We start from the raw sequence: 15,931 nt of genomic DNA, 5'->3' as shown, positions 1-15,931 counted from the left end.
CTCAGAAGCGTCCAAGGTGCACCTTGACAGCACCACAGTCAATACACCCAGCTACAGCCATTCAGTCATCTCTCACCAAAAGGACTAGGAGGAGGAAGGCAGAACAGAAGAAAAATAGAGAGAGTGGGCCTTCTACAACAGAGCTAATGGCTATCCACATAGACAATATGTCAGAAAGGGAATTCAGGCTAACAATTATCCAGGCAATAGCTAGGTTGGAGAAAACGATGGATGACCAAACGGAATTGATTAGAGCAGAACTGAAAGCCACCAGTGATGATGTTCGCAATGTTAGGGCAGAACTGAAAGCCACCAGGGTGATGTACAAAATGCTCTCAATGAGTTCCAATCTAATCTAAAGTCTCTAAAAGTTAGGGTAACTGAGACAGAAGATATAATTAGTGATCTGAGGACAATTAAAGAGAGAGAAACTCTCCGGAGGAGGCCTGGAACAAACAGCTCAGAAGCCACGAAAACATAATCAGGGAAATAAGTGATGCCATGAAATGTTCCAACGTCAGAATTATTGGAATCCCTGAAGGGGAAGAGAAAGACAGAAGTCTGGAAGATATACTGGAACAAGTTGTCTATGAAAATTTTCCCAATCTCACAAATGGAACCAGCTTTCCTGTACTAGAGGCAGAACGGTTTTCCCCCAAGATTATAGATTCTTGAAAGTCCTCACGACACCTGATAGTAAGAATGAAGAATTATAACTGTAGGCAGACCCTCTTGAAAGCAGCTACGTCAAAGAAGCTCCTTACATAAAGAGGGAAGCCCATTAGAATAACATCAGACCTGTCCACAGAGATCTGGCAAGACGGAAAGGGCTGGCAAATTATATTCAGGTCACTAAATGAGAAGAACATGTAGCCAAGAATACTTTACCCAGCAAGACTGACATTTAAAATGGATGGAGAGATAAAGAGTTTCCAAGACCGGCAAGGCTTAAAAGACTATGCGACCACCAATCTGACACTGCAGGAAATATTAAGGGAGTTCTATAAAAGAGAAAAAATCCTAAGAATATCATTGGGCAGAAATACAGAGACAATCTACAGAAAGAACGACTTTAAAGGTAACACGATGTCAATAAAAACGTATGTATCAATAACCACTCTCAATGTGAATGGCCTAAATGCGCCCATAAAGTGACACAGGGATGCAGATTGGATAAAACGACAAGACCCATTCACATGTTGTCTACAAGAAACCATTTTGAACCTAAGGATACACCCATATTGAAAGTGAAGGGATAGAGAAGCATCTTTTATGCCAATGGGCCTCAAAAGAAGGCCAGGGTCGCGATTCTCATATCTGATAAATTAGATTTTAAACTAAAACTGTAGTCAGAGATACAGAAGGACACTACATAATCCTTAAAAGTTCTATACACCAAGATGATCTAAAAATTGTAAATATCTATGCCCCCAATATGGGAGCAGCCAATTACCAAAGAAAACTATTAATCAAGATAAAGAGTCATATAGATATGAATACATTAATAGTAGGAGACATTAAAACGCCTCTCTCAGTAATAGACAGATCATCGAAGCAGAAAATCAATAAAGAAACAAGAGCATTGAATGACACATTAGACCAGATGGACCACATGGATATATACAGAACATTCCACCCTAAAACCACAGAATACTCATTCTTCTCAAGTGCACATGGGACCTTCTCCAGAACAGACCACATACTGGGTCACAAAGCAGGACTCAACCGATACCAAAAGACCAACACTATTCCCTGCATATCCTCAGATTACAATGCTTTGAAACTGGAGCTCAATCACAAGGAAAAATTCAGAAGGAACTCAAACAACTGGAAGGTAAAGACCACCTTGCCTAAGAATGCTTGGATCAACCAGGAGATCAAAGAAGAACTTAAACAATTCATGGAAACCAACGAGAATGAAGACACTTCAGTCCAAAACCTATGGGATACAGCAAAGGCTGTTCCAAGGGGGGAATACATAGCCATCCAAACCTCCCTCAAAACAACTGAAAAATCCAGAATACACCAGCTGTCTCTACACTTGAAAGAACTGGAGAAAAAACAATAAATCAAACCAACTCCACACACAAGAAGGTAAATAATCAAGATTAGAGCAGAGATCAATGAGGTAGAGAGAAGAGATATAGTAGAATGTATCAATGAAACTAGAAGCTGTTTTTTGAAAGAATCAATAAGATCGATAAACCACTGCTAATCCAAAAGAAAAGAGAGAAAGTCCAAATTAATAACATTATGAATGAAAAGGGAAAGATCACAACGAACACCAATTAACTGGAAACAATCATCAGAAGTTATTATCAACAGTTATATGCAGATAAGTTAAGCAACCTAGATGAAATGGATGCATTCCTGGAAAACTATAAACTTCCAAAATTGAACCAGGAAGAATGTGACAACCTGAATAGACTGATATCTAGTAATGAGATTGAAGCAGTTAACAAAAACTCCCCAAAAACAAGAGCCCAAGACCTGACGGATTCCCCAGGGAAATCTACCAAACTTTCAAAGAAAAAATAACACTAATTCTCCTGAAGCTGTTTCAAAAAAAATTGAAGCAGAAGGAAAACTTCCAGACACTTTTTATGAAGACAGCATTACCCTGATCTCCAAAAAAGGCAAAGACCCTACTAAAAAGCAGAATTTCAGACCAATATCACTGATGAATATGGATGCTAAGATTCCCAACAAGATCCTAGCAAACATGATCCAACAGTACATTAAAAAGTTTATCCACCATGACCAGGTGGGATTCATCCCTGGGCTACAAGGATGGTTCAACATTCGCAAATCAATCAATATGATAGAACAAATCAATAAAAGAAGAGAGAAGAACCACATGGTCCTCTCAATTGATGCATAAAAAGCATTTGACAGAATCCAACATCCATTTCTGATTAAAATGCTTCAAAGTATAGGGATAGAGGGAAACTTCCTGAACTTCATAAAATCTATCTATGAAAGACCCACAGCAATTATAATTCTCAGTGTGAAAAAGCTTGCAGCCTTCCCGTTGAGATCAGGAACACGTCAAGGATGCCCACTCTCACCACTCTTTTTCAACAGAGTATTAGATGTCCGAGCAACAGCAATCAGACAACAAAGAGAAATAAAAGTTATTCAAATTGGCAATGAAGAAGTCAAACTCTCTCTCTTCGCAGATGACATGATTCTTTATATGGAAAACCCAAAAGACTCCACCCCCAAACTACTAGAACTCATACAGCAATTCAGTAACGTGGCAGGATACAAAGTCAATGTAAATAAATCAGTGGCTTTCTTATACACTAACAGTGAAAATACAGAAAGGGAAATTAGAGAATTGATTCCATTTACCATAGCACCAGGAACCATAAGATACCTGGGAATAAACCTAACCAAAGATGTAAAGGACCTGTACTCGAGGAACTACAGAACACGCATGAAAGAAATTGAAGAAGACCAAAAATATGAAAGACCATTCCATGCTCTTGGATCGGAAGAATAAACATTGTTGCAATATCTATACTGCCTAGAGAAATCTATACTTTTAATTCCATTCCGATCAATTTTCGTGTGTGGTGTAAGGAAGTGGTCCAATTTCATTTTTCTGCATGTGGCTGTCCAATTTTCCCAGCACCATTTATTGAAGAGGCTGTCTTTTTTCCATTGGACATTCTTTCCTGCTTTGTCGAAGATTAGTTGACCATAGAGTTGAGGGTCGATTTCTGGGCTCTCTATTCTGTTCCACTGGTCTATGTGTCTGTTTTTGTGCCAGTACCATGCTGTCTTGATGATGACAGCATTGTAATAGAGCTTGAAGTCCGGAATTGTGATGCCACCAACTTTGCCTTTGTTCTTCAATATTCCTTTGGCTATTCGAGGTCTTTTCTGGTTCCATATAAATTTTAGGATTATTTGTTCCATTTCTTTGAAAAAAATGGATGGTATTTTGATAGGGATTGCATTAAATGTGTAGATTGCTTTAGGTAGCATAGACATTTTCACAATATTTATTCTTCCAATCCAGGAGCATGGAACATTTTTCCATTTTTTTGTGTCTTCCTCAATTTCTTTCATGAGTACTTTATAATTTTCTGTGTATAGATTCTTAGTCTCTTTGGTTAGGTTTATTCCTAGGTATCTTATAGTTTTGGGTACAATTGTGAATGGGATTGACTCCTTAATTTCTCTTTCTTCAGTCTTGTTGTTGGTGTACAGAAATGCAACTGATCAAAATTTCACCGGTATTTTTCAAAGAGCTGGAGTAAAGAATCCTAAAATTTGTATAGAATCAGAAGAGATCCCGAATTGCTAAGGAAATGTTGAAAAACAAAAACAAAACTGGCGGTATCACATTACCTGATTTCAAGCTTTACTACAAAGCTGTGATCACCAAGACAACATGGTACTGGCATAAAAACACACACATTGACCAGTGGGGCAGAGTAGAGAGTCCAGATATGGACCCTCAACTCTATGGTCAAATAATCTTTGACAAAACAGGATAAAATATACAGTGGAAAAATGACAGTCTCTTCAATAAATGGGGTTGTGAAAACTGAACAGCTATATGTAGAAGAATGAAACTTGACCATTCTCTTACACCATACAGAAAGATAAACTCCAAATGGATAAAAGACCTCAACATGAGACAGGAATCCATCAGAATCCTAGAGGAGTATGTAGGAAGTAACCTCATCTATATCAGCCCCAGAAACTTCTTTCAATATATGTCTCCAAAGACAAAGGAAAGAAAAGCAAAAATGAACTTTTGGGACTTCATCAAGATCAAAAGCTTCTGTACAGCAAAGGAAATAGTCATCAAAACAAAAAGGCAAACCACGGAATGGGAAAAGATATTTGCAAATGACACTACAGACAAAGGGCTGATATCCAGGATCTACAAAGAACTTCTCAACACACACAAAACAGATAATCATGTCAAAAAATGGGCAGAAGAAATGAACAGACCATTCTCCAACGAAGACATACAAATGGCTTTCAGACACATGAAAAAATGTTCATCATCACTAGCCATCAAGGAGATTCAAATTAAGACCACATTGAGATACCACCTTACACCAGTTAGAATGGCCAAAATTAGCAAGACAGAAAACATGTGTTGGAGAGAATGTGAAGAAAGGGGAACCCTCTTACACTGTTGGTGGGAATGCAAGTTGGTGCAAACACTTTGGAGAACAGTGTGGAGATTCCTCAAGAAATTAAGAATAGAGCTTCTCTATGACCCTGCAATTGCACTGCTGGGTATTTACCCCAAAGATACATATTTAGTGTAAAGAAGGGCCATCTGTACCCCAATGTTTATAGCAGCAATGTCCACGGTTGACAAACTGTGGAAAGAGCCAAGATGCCCTTCAATGGACGGATGGATAAGGAAGATGTGGTCCATACACGTGATGGAGTATTATGCCTCCATCAGAAGGGATGAATACCCAACTTTTGTAGCAACATGGATGGGGCTGGAAGAGATTATGCTGAGTGAAATAAGTCAAGCAGAGAGAGTCAATTATCATATGTTTTCACTAATTTGTGGAGCATAACAAATAACATGGAAGACATGTGGAGATGGAGAGGAGAAGGGAGTTGAGGGAAATTGGAAGGGGATGTGAACCATGAGAGCCTATGGACTCTGAAAAACAACCTGAAGGTCTTGAAGGGGCAGTGGGTGGGATGTTGGGGGAACCAGGTTGTGGGTAATAGGGAGGGCATGTATTGCATGGAGCACTGGGTGTGGTGCAAAAACAATGAATACTGTTAAGCTGAAAAGAAGTAAAAAAAAAAAAAAAAAGTGAAAAAAAAATTTGTGACCACTAGGGCGACCATAAGTTGAGGTGATCTCCTGTGGACATGGAGGTTTCTCCTGCATTGGGGTTCTGTGCAATGCTGAATAGCAAGGTTTCATTCTGGGAGAAAGGTGGAGTCTTCTTTTATGCCTCTAGGGTAACCCATTTGGAATGATTCATGAGCAGGGCTCTGGGGATGGATGCCTAAAAGTAAAACATAGGGTTCGAGATAAGGCGTAGGGACATATAAGGTCCAATCTGCCAACTCTGGCTTGTGGACAAGACTCTGAGGACATAAGTATGAAAACCCAAACTAGGTCTAGGGTTTGGGCCTATGGCATGACAGGCCCGATATACAGACACTGAGGCGAGCTCTCTGAAAATCGAAGTTAAGGCGAGGGTCAGGAGGTCGCAAAGGCTAGAGTTTGTTTCCATGCCATCCATCAAATGTGGGGTGGCCTCGTGCGGCCTTGGAGGTTTCTCCCACTCTGCGGTTTGTGCACAGTTCCAAACAGTTTGCTCTATTGTGGGGATAGGTGTTTTAGCGCTAAGGGGTCCCCCACATGGAGGGATTCGAGAGCCGAGTTCCAAGTATGGATGCCTGAAAACCCAAGCTACAATAAGGGTTAGGTCCTAGTGGCATATCAGTCCTTATATCCTGGCTTGGTGTTGAGCTACCCATTGGCCTTTTTTGACAATGGGGCTCAGTCTAAGTGTCACCATGGGTCTTTGTGACCAGGATGGCCTGCAAAAGTGGGCATGGCCTCAGGGTCTAGACAGGTTTCTTCCAACTCTGAGGGTTTTATATAGCTCCAAAAAGCACAATTTCCTTCTGGGGGACAGGAGGAGTTCTTTTTGTCGCTCAGGGGTCCCCCGTATGGAGGATTCAAGAGGAGGGTGCTTGTTGTGGATGCCTGAAAACCCAATATAAGGTTAGGAATAGGGCCTAGCAGCAAGACAGGGCTGGTCTGCTTGCTCTGTGGCCAGCTGTACTGGTGGCTGATTAGAGTACGGGACACAGATTGTTTCAGAATTCATATTGGCGTCCATGGTAGTGTATGAAACTGGGGCGACATCATGGGCCATACCTGTCCCCCGATCTAGGGATTTTGTGCCACTCCACAGGGCACGGTTGTGTTCTGGAGAGCATAGAGAGCCCTGTGGTGAGGCCCTGGAATCTCCCATCTGGAGTCCTTGCACTCCAGGACTCAAGGAATGAAATTCTAAAAATCCAAGCTCAGTGTATGGTTAGGGTCTAGGCATGAATCTACGATCTGCAGATGCTGAGGCAAGCTCCCCAGACTCTGAAGTTAGGGCAAGTGTCAGGCATTCACTCAGACCAGACTAGAATTTGGTTCCACTAGGGCTGTGGAATGGGTGGGTGTCCTCCTGGTGCCATGGAGTTTTCTCCTGCTCTGGGGGTTTTCACAGCTTCAAAGAACGTGGTTTCATTCTCCGGGAGAGGTGGAGTCCTGATATATGGCTAGGGCATCCCCATGTGGAAGGATTTGAGAGCAGGGCTCTGGGTATGGATGCCTGAAAACCCAACCTAGGGTTAGCATTAGGCACTAGGAGCATGGCAGGCTGATCTGCCAATTCTGGGGCCAGCTACGTGTGTGGCTGACTGGAGGTCAGGGGTAAGGCTGAGGGACAGAATGTGCTTTAGGATCCAGGGTCAGTTTCCATCAAAGGTTGTGGCCTTTTGTCCATGCAGGTTTCTCCAGATCTCGGGGATTTGTGCAGCTCCATTGAGCATGGGATCTTTCTGGATGTAGGCAGAGTCCCATGTTATGGCTCTGGAATTCTCTCTCTGGAGTCGTGACCCACGACTCTAGGGATGAAAATCTGAAGATCCATACTAGGGTTAGCGATAGGGCCTAGGGCATGGCAGTCCCCATCTACAGACGCTGAGGCGAGCTCCCATGGATTTCAAGTTAAGACATGTGTCACGAGGTTGCTCAGGCTAGAGTTTGTGTTCATGTGTTCCACAAAATGTGGGTGTGGCCTCATGGGGCCATGGAGTTTTGTCCCCCTCTGGGCTTCTTGTGCAGTTACAAAGAGTTTAGTCTATTCTTGGGGATGGGTTGTGTCCTGTTTTATATCCCAAGCGTCACTCATATGGAGGGATTTGAGAGCAGCGTTGTGAGTTGGATGCCTGAAAACCCAACCTACGGTAAGGGTTAGGTCCTAGTGGCATGGCAGTCTTCATATCCTCGCTCTGGAATGAGCTACTCATAGTGCTGTGTTGAAAATGGTGCTCAAGCTAAGGATCACAATGGGTGTTTGTGTCCAGGGCAGCCTGCAAAAGTGGGCGTGGCCTCAGGGTCTACTCAGGTTTCTTCCAACTCTAGGGGATTTACATACCTCAAAAGGGCAAGTTTCCTTCTGGGGGGCAGGAGCAGTTCTGTTTTGTGGCTCACGCATCCCCCATGTGGAGTGATTCGAGTGGAGGGCTCTGGGTACGGATGCCTGATACCCAAACCAAAGGTTTGGTTTAAGGCCTAGGGGCATGGCAGATATGATCTTCTGGCTATATGCCATCTGTCCCAGTACTTGATTGGAAGGCAGTACTCAGGTTGTGTCAGACTGCATATTAGTGTACAGGGTGGAGTACGAATGTGGGGTGGCATTGGGGGCCATGCAGGTTTCCCCATGCAGGTTTTGTGAAGCTCCATAGGGCAATGTTTCCTTCTGGAAGGCAGGGAGAATCCTGCAGTGTAGCTCCAGATTCCCTAATCTGAAGAATTTGCATTCCAGATCTCAAGGGATGGAATTCTGAAAACCCAAGTTTACTTTATGGTTAGGGTGTAGGGCATGGATCCCTGATCTGCAGAAGCTGATGCAAGCTCTCCAGATTGTGAAGTCAGGGTGAGTGTCAGGCATTCGCTCAGACCAGACTAGAATTTGTGTCTGCTAGGGCTGCTGAAAGATTTTGTGGCCTCCTGGGGCAATGGAGTTTTCTCCTGATCTGGGGATTTGTGCAGCCCCCAAAAGTATGACTTCATTCTGGGGGAGATTTGGACGCCTGTTATATGGCACAGATGTCCCCACATGGAGGGATTAGAGAGCAGGACTCTGGGTATGGATGCCTGAAAACCCAACCTAGGGTTAGCATTAGGGACTAGGCACATGACAGGTCCAATCTGCTGCCTCTGGGGCCAGCTACATGGGTGGATGACGTGGGGTCGTGGCTCAGGCTGAGTATAGAATGTGTATTAGGATCTAGGTTTGTGTTACATAAATGGGGGTGCCCTCATTAGTCGTGCCTGTTTCTCCAAATGTGTGGGTTTTATGCAGCTCCAATGAGCACGTTTTCCTTCTGTAGTTTATGCAGAGTCGATGCTGTGGTTCTAGAGTTCTCTATCTGGAGTTCTTGTGGGCCAGGGCTCTCAGGATTGAAGCCTGAAAACAGAATCTAGGATTAGGGTTAGGGCCTAGGTCATGGCAAGCCCAATCTACAGATGCTGGAGGAGCTCCTCGGGATCTGAAGTTAAGGTGAGTGTCAGGAGGTCACTCAGGCTGGAGTTTGTGTCCATGTAATCCGCTGAATGTAGGGGTGGCCTCAAGCGGCCATGGAGTTTGCTCCCACTCTGGGGTGTTTGCCCAGTTCCAAATAATTTGGCCTATTCTTGGGGACAGTTGGTGTCCTGTTTTATGGCTCATGGGTCCCCATAAGGAGGGATTTCAGACCAGGTTTCTGGATATGGATGCCTGAAGACTTAATCTATGCTTAGGGTTAGGTCCTAGTGGCATGGCAGACCTTATATCCTGGCTCTGCGAAGAGCTACCTGTGGGGCTGTTGAAAGTGGGGCTCAGGCTAAGGGTCACAATGTGTGTTTGTGTCCTGGGCTGCCTGTAAATTTGTGCATGGCCTCAGGGGTAGCACAGCTTTCTTCCACGACTGAGGGTTGTACATAGCTGCAAAAAACAAGGATTCCTTCTGAGGGCCAGAAGAAGTTCTTTTCTGTTACTCAGGGGTCCCCCAAGTGGTGGGATTCTAGAGCAGGGCTCTGGGTATGGATGCTTAAAAACCCAACCTAGGGTTACCATTAGGGACAAGGGGCATGGCAGAACGATCTGCTGACTCTGGGGCAAGCTACGTAGGTGGCTAGCTGGAGGACTTAGCTCACGCTGTGGGAAAGAATGTGCATTAGGGTCCTCTGTCATGTTCATAAATGGGTGTGACCTCTGTATTCATGCCAGTTTCTCCACATCTGGGGGTTTTGTGCAGCTCCAATGAGCATGGCTTCCTTCTGGAGAGTAAGCAGAGTCCCGTGGTGTGATTCTGGAGTTCTCTCTCTGGAGTGCTTGTGAGCCAGGGCTCTTGGAACAGAAGTCTGAAAACCGAAGCTTGGTTTAGGGTTAGAGCTTAGGACATGGCAGGCCTAATCTTCAGATGTTGGATAAGCTCCTGTGGATCTCAGGTTAAGGTAAGTGTCAGGAGGTCGTTCAGGCTGTATTTTGCGCCCAGGCCATCTTCCAAATATGGAGTGTCCTCATGGGGCCATGGAGTTTGCTCCTGCTCTGGGGTTTTTGTGCAGTTCCAAATACTTTGGCCTATACTGGGGGAAAGGTGGCTCCTGTTTTATGCCCCAAGGGTCCCCCATAAGGAGGGATTTCAGAGAGGTTTCTGGGTATGGATGCCTGAAGAGCCAACCTATGTTTAGGATTAGATCCTAGTGGTATGGGAGGCCTTATATCCTGACTCTGTGAAGAACTACCCATGAGGCTGTTTTGAAAATGGTGCTCAGGCTAAGGGTCACAATGAGTGTTTGTGTCCTGGCCAGATGTAAAATTGGGCGTGGTCTCAGGGGCAATGCATCTTTCATCCATTCTGAGGGTTATACATAGCTGCAATAAGCAAGGATTCCTTCTGGGTGGCAGCAGAAGTTCTGTACTGTTTTTCAGAGTTCCTCCATGTGGTGGGATTTGAAAGGAGGACTCTGGGTATGGATACCTGAAAATCCAACCTAGGGCTAGGATTAGGGCCTAGTGGCATGGCAGGTCCGATCTGCTGGCTCTGGGGCCATCTGTCCTAGTGGCTTATTGGGGGACTGGATTCAGGTTGTGTCAGAGTGCATATTAGTGTCCAGGGTGGAGAAAAAAATTGGGTGGCATCATGGGTCATGCACGTTTTCCCTGATCTATGGGCATGGCTCAATCACAGTTTCCTTCTGCAGGGCAAGGTGAGTCCTGTAGGGTTGCTTCAATGTCCCCAATCTGGAAGAATTGCATTCCAGGACTCAAGGGATGGGATGGAATTCTGAAAAACTAATTCAGTGTACAGTTAGGGTGTAGAGCATGGATTTCCGATCTACAGATACTGAGGTGAGCTCCCCAGAATATGAAGTTAGGGTGAGTGTTAGGCATTCACTCAAACCAGACTAGAATTTGTGTACGCTAGTGTTGCTGATTGTGTGTGTGGCCTGCTAGGGTCATGGAAATTTCCCCTGCTCTGGGGGATTTGCAGAGCTCCAAATAGTGTGATTTTATTCTGGAGATGTGGAGTCCTGTTGTATGGCAAAGATGTCCCCATATGGAGGGATTCAAGAGAAGGGCTCTGTGTATGGATGCCAGAAAACCCAACCTAGGGTTAAGATTAGGGCCTACGGGAATGGCAGTTTTGATCTGCTGGCTCTGGAACCAGCTACCATGGTGGCTCATTGGAGGACAGAACATAGGTTGTGTCAGACTGCATATTAGTGTCTGTTAGGGACCTTGATCAAAGGAACAAGACCGACACAAAGCGAAAATCAAGCAAAGCTTTATTTCACGCCATGCATCAGAAACCAAAGTGACTGGTAGGTGCCCGAGCCCCATGCGTTAGAAACCAAACTGACTGGTAGGTGCCCGAGCCCCATGCGTTAGAAACCAAACTGACCGGTAGGTGCCCGAGCCCCATGCGTTAGAAACCAAACTGATGTGTAGGTGCCCAAGCCCCATGCGTTAGAAACCAAACTGACCAGTAGGTGCCAGAGCCTTGCGGGGGGCCACCGCCTTCCTGCCCTGGGGTCCCTCCTGGAGGCTCCCTGCCCCACCCTCACTGTACCACAGGCTGCTCCCAGTGGGGCCACTCCCTGGACAAGGCTGCAGCCAACGAGGCTCCCAGCAATGTCACTCATGATGAGGCTGCACCGCCAGCTCCTGAGAGGCTGTTCCCGGCGGCGGCACTGCTCAAGACAGCGAGGCCACTCGCAGCGGCGCTGCTGGTGGTACTGCTCAGGGTGGCGAGGCTGATGAGGCTGCTCCCAATGGCTCCCCTAGGCTACTCTGACTCCTCCTGTTATATCCCCCTGCAGCCTCACAGACCAGCTTTTATAGAGGTGGTTGAGCCCTGCCCACACACAGGTGGCCAATGGGATTGCAATACACAGAGAAAACTGCACAGTCATGCTAGGTCTGCAACACACAGAAAAAAAAAAAAACTGCTAGGTAACCCAGAGGTGGCCAATTGAATTTCAATTTACCCTAGTAGATATATGTGCTCCCCACTGATTGAATGTCTTCAACTGGCCTGACCCGCCCTTGTATCTAGGCTTTGCAAGTAAGTTCCTCTGGGAGGGGTGGGGTCAATCTAAGTACACTACACAAACACAAAATGACTCCCTCTGGCCAACCAGGCCCTTACAGTGTCCAGGGTAGAGAATGAAAGTGGGGTGGCATCCGGGGCTCACATGCTAGCCCTGACCTAGGGGTTTTGTGCAGTTCCATAGGGGACTTTTTACTTTTAGAGGGCAGGGAGCCTCCTCTGGGGTGGCTCCAGAGTCCCCAGTCTAGAACTCTTGCATTCCAGGATTCAAGGGATGGAATTCATACAACCTAAGCTTAGTTTCTGGTTATGGTGTAGAGCATGGATCTCTTATCTGCTGATGCTGAGGCAAGCTCCCAGATTCTGAAGTTAGGGCAAGCATCAGGCATTCGCTCAGAACCGACTCGAATTTGTGTCCACTAGGGCTACAGAATGTGTGCATGTCCTCCTGCGGCCTTGGACGAATCTCCTGCAGGGGGATTTGTGCAGCACCAAATAGTATGATTTCATTCTGGATGAGAGGTGGAGTCCTGTAGTATGGCTGCCCCATGTGGAGCGATTCGAGAGTGGAGCTCTTGGTATTCATTGCTAAAACACCAACTTAGGGTTAGGATTAGGGCCTACAGGAATGGCAGTTCCGATCTGCTGCCTCTGGGGTCAACTATCCCGGTGGTTGATTGGAGGACAGGACTTAAGTCGTGTCAGACTGTGTATTAGTGTCCAGGGTGGAGAACGAATGTGGGGTGGCATCGGAGACCATGAACGTTTGCCCTATTTGAGGGATTTTGTGCAGCTCCACAGGGCACGATTTCCTTCTGGGGTGCAGGGAGAGTCCTGTGGCCCGGCTCCAGAGTCCACAGTCTGGAGTCCTTGCATTCTTGGATTCAAGGGATGGAATTCTGTAATCCCAAGCTCAGGTTATGTTTAGGGTATAGGGCATGGATACCCTATCTGCAGATGCTGAGACGAGCACTCCAGTTTCTGAAGTTAGGGCAAGTGTCAGGCATTTGCAAGAACAGACTAGAATTTGTGTCCACTAAGGCTACAAAATGTGTGGGTGTCTTCCTGGGGACATGGAGATATCTTCTGCTTGGGGATTTGCACAGCTCCAAATGGTATGATTTCATTCTCAGTGAGAAGTGGGGTCCTGTTGTATGGTTCAGGCGTCCCCTTGTGGAGGGATTCAAGTGGAGGGCTCTGGATGTCTGAAACCCCAATCTAGGATTAGGATTTGGGCCAAGGGGCATAACAAATCCAATCTGCTTGCTCTGGTGCCACCCTTCCTGGTGGCTGATAGGAGGACATTACTCAGGTTGTATCAGACTGGGTATTAGTGTCCAGGATGGAGAATGAAAGTGGGTGGCATTGGGGGCCTTGCACGTTTGCCCTAATTTAGGAAGCTCCATAGGGCACAGTTTATTTTGGAGGGCACGCAGACTCCTGTGGGCTGGCTCTGGAGTCCCAACCTGGAGGGCTTTCATTCCAGGATTGAAGGGATGGAATTCAGACAACCCAAGTTCAGTTTATGGTTAGGGTGTAGGTCATGGGTCATCTATCTGCAGATCTTGATTCGAGCTCTCCAGTTTCTGAGGGTAGGGCAAATGTCAGGCATTCGCTCAGAACAGACTAAAATTTGTTTCCACTAGAGCTGCAGAATGTGTGGGTGTCCTCCAGGGGCCATGGAGGTATCTCCTGCTGGGGGGTTTGTGCAACTCCGAATAAAATGATTTCATTCTAGGTGAGAGGTGGAGTTCTATTTTATGTTATGGTTCCTCAGTTCTCTATCTGGAGAGCTTATGGGCAAAAACCTTTGGGTCAGAAGACTGAAAACCTATGCCAAGGTTGGAGTTAGGGCCTAGGTCATGGCAGGCCTAGTCTACCGTTTCTGAGATGAAATCCCGGGCATCTGAGGTTAAGGTGACAGTCAAGAGGTCTCTCAGACTGGAGTTTGTGTCCATTCGATCTGCCAAATGTGTGGGTTTTCTCATGGGTCCAGGTTTTCTAGGGCCATGTCCCAGACCTCCTGTGATCCTCTAAGATAGCTGGCAACATATCCAGCAGATTGGACATGCCATGGCCCTAGGCCATCATCTCTACCCAAACTGGGTTTGCAGGCATCTGTCCCCAGATCTTATCTCAAATCCCTGAATATGGGGAAACCTGATTCACAAAACAGTACTCCTCCTTCCCCGTGAGAGTAACCTTGCCTTTGGCTTGAGGGTAAATCTCTCAGAGTCAGAGAGACCTGCATGGCCCATGAGGCCACGCCCACTCTTGAGGGTGGCATTGGGTACAAACATGCATTGAGATCCTCAGTCTGAGCCATGTTTTCATATAAGGCCCAAGAATAGCTGGACTATCATTCTGCAATTCGGGCTTGCCATGCCCCTAGGGCCAAATCCTAACTAAAGGGGAGGTTTTTCAGGAGCCTATACCAAGAGCCCTGCTCTGGATTTTTCTATTTGGGCAACCCTGAGAGAAAAGACTGGACTCCTCCTTTCCCAAAGCATGACACCAAACTCTTGGGAGTCTGGAAAATCCCCACAGAAGGAGAATCTTTCATGGTCCCAAGAGCCCATCCCTACATTCCTTGGCCATCCTAGACACAAAATCCAGAGACAGAAGCCAGAGCTACCACCTCATACTCGCCCTAATTTCAGATTCCAGGGAGCTCCCCTCAGGGTCTGCAGATCAGGCATGCCATTTCCTCGGCCCTCAACCTAAACTGAGTTTGTGTTCTCAGACTTCTGTCCCCAGAGCCCTGGCCCATACAACCTCCAGGCTGATGCCTCCAGAGCCACACCGCAGGACTGAGCCACCCCTACCGAAGGAAACTGTGCCACCCCTCCCGAAGGAAACTGTGCCATTTACAGTTGCCAAAACCCTACAGATTAGGAGAAACCTGCAAGACCCTTGAGGCCACCCCAATTTCATAAGGTGACGTGGAATTCATGCGCACTCTGGCACATCCTGAACACCCACATCCAGTCAGACGCCCAGGTAGATGGCATAGAGATAGGAGATTGAAACTAACATGTCCCTACTACCAAATATAAACCCTAGCATTGGTTTTCAGGCATCTGTCCCCAGAGACCTGGTCTGAATACCAACATAACGGGGTCCCTGAGGCACAAAACAAGACACCTCCTGCCTCAGAAGGAAAGCTTGCTATATGGAGCTGTGTCAAAGACTCAGGGGAGGAGAATTCTACATGGTCCCTGAGCCCTGGCCAAAATCCAAGTTGTCCCTGGACACAAACCTGCATTGTGACCCATCAGCATGAGACTCCATTTCAACTCAGCCCCCTGGGTAGTTCGCCCCAGAGCCAGCAGATCAAACCTGCCATGCTCCTAGGCTGCAATGGTAACATGGGGTGGGATTTCCAGGCATCCATGTGTAGAGCTGTCCTATCGAATCATTCCATATGTGGGACACTGCAGCCATCAAACAGTACTCCCCCCTGTCTTGCAGAAGGAAATATTGCTGTTTAGAGTAGCTCATGACACCCAAAGTGGGAATACCTCCATGGGCTTATTGAGGCCACCCCTTCCTTAGGATGCCATCATGGACACAATCTCCAGCCTGAGCAAACGTCTGA

This window comes from Meles meles, chromosome Y (assembly GCF_922984935.1).
Source record: "Meles meles chromosome Y, mMelMel3.1 paternal haplotype, whole genome shotgun sequence".
Classification (NCBI taxonomy): Eukaryota; Metazoa; Chordata; class Mammalia; order Carnivora; family Mustelidae; genus Meles; species Meles meles.
The sequence above is the reverse complement of the archived record's forward strand: the minus strand, read 5'-3'. Positions refer to the sequence as shown.